This window comes from Chiloscyllium plagiosum, chromosome 15 (genome assembly GCF_004010195.1).
Source record: "Chiloscyllium plagiosum isolate BGI_BamShark_2017 chromosome 15, ASM401019v2, whole genome shotgun sequence".
Taxonomy (NCBI): Eukaryota; Metazoa; Chordata; class Chondrichthyes; order Orectolobiformes; family Hemiscylliidae; genus Chiloscyllium; species Chiloscyllium plagiosum.
In genome coordinates this window covers 51,229,211-51,230,801 of record NC_057724.1, presented here as the reverse complement: position 1 = coordinate 51,230,801, position 1,591 = coordinate 51,229,211, and the positions used below count along the sequence as shown (strand labels likewise).

At 43.1% G+C, this 1,591-nt stretch overlaps 1 protein-coding gene across 1 annotated transcript in view; it reads left to right on the top strand.

The window, feature by feature from the left end:
* The window catches only part of LOC122557307 (SH2 domain-containing protein 1A-like), a 75,056-nt gene that overhangs the window by 69,983 nt on the left and 3,482 nt on the right, over positions 1–1,591 (top strand). The window lies entirely within an intron of this gene.

The window sequence follows — 1,591 nt, the reverse complement described above, 5'->3', positions numbered from 1 at the left end:
AACGTGGTCTGTGAGGAGCTGGAGCTGGCTGCACTTCCTGCGGGTGAAGTCGGCAGGAGCATCAGTGGTCGCCCCTACCTCAAACATCCTACAGGAGGAACATTCCACTGCCTGCGCTGCCATAACTCTACACTTAGTCTCCAAAACAAGAATACTAAGTAGCTTACCTGTTCAGCCGACTGAGTCCTTTTTTTTTAGGTTAGAGGAGGAGGGAGGGTGGGAGACACTACACGTGTAGTGTCTCGGGTTCCTTCTCCACTCAAACATCTTACCTTCCCAGAAGCCTCTGTTGACGACTTCCGGGTTCCCGCTTCTAATTGAAAAAAAACACAGACTGCGAAAAGAAAAACGTTAATTTAAACTGGTCTCCGCTTACCTTGCGGCTCCCCTCTTTCTTCTATAATTATATCTTTTATTCATGCTCTGGTTTTCCCATTTTGCATGGCTTTTCTTTCCCTCTTTTTATTGGGACTCTCTTACAAAGTGGTATTGCCATTGATTTCCCAGATTTTTCAAAATATTAATCAATCTATTCTCCTTACATGTGCCTGGTTGATTTGCTGTGCCTTCCAGTATTTCCTGTCCTTATTTTGTATTCCCTTAATTTGCAGTTTTTCTTTCTTTTCATTTTTATCATTTAATGCCAAGGGTACCAGGCTTCTCTTTGAACTAACTTGCTTGACATGAAAATGTGATAATCATTTGCAAAAAGAAATTGTCATGGCATCTCTTGAGGATATAATATGCAAGTACAGTGTAGTTGAACTAGAGGAGGAAAATATGTTTGAAATAATTACAGTTTGCAGAGTGTGAAAAGTGATACAGATCATCAATAATGTTTGTTGTATTAACAGGATTCAGATATTAGTAACACATGTTTTGAAACTGGGAGGCAAGAAATAAAAAGAGAGCCACACTTCAGTTAATCAACACATAATAGGGTTGTGAAATATGTTAATAGGTGAGGGGGCAAGCGTGTTAAAGCATGTAAGTATGTATACAGCCATTCAAGCAAACAGATCAGCACTGTCGGCAGCATGTCAGGGATCTTCCGAATTCCATGACCACCAGCTGGCAGCACTAATTTGAACATAGAACACAGAAAAATACAGCGCAGTACAGGCCCTTTGACCCTCGATGTTGCGCCGATTCAAGCCCACAAACCTACACTAGCCCACTATCCTCCATATGCCTATCCAATGCCCGTTTAAATGCCCATAAAGAGGGAGAGTCCACCACTGCTACTGGCAGGGCATTCCATGAACTCACGACTCGCTGAGTAAAGAATCTACCCCTAACATCTGTCCTATACCTACCACCCCTTAATTTAAAGCTATGTCCCCTCGTAATAGCTGACTCCATACGTGGAAAAAGGTTCTCATGGTCAACCCTATCCAAACCCCTAATCATCTTGTACACCTCTATCAAGTCACCCCTAAACCTTCTATTCTCCAATGAAAACAGCCCCAAGTGCCTCAGCCTTCCCTCATACGATCTTCCTACCATACCAGGCAACATCCTGGTAAACCTCCTCTGCACCCATTCCAGTGCCTCCACATCCTTCCTAGAGTATGGCGACCAAAACTGCACA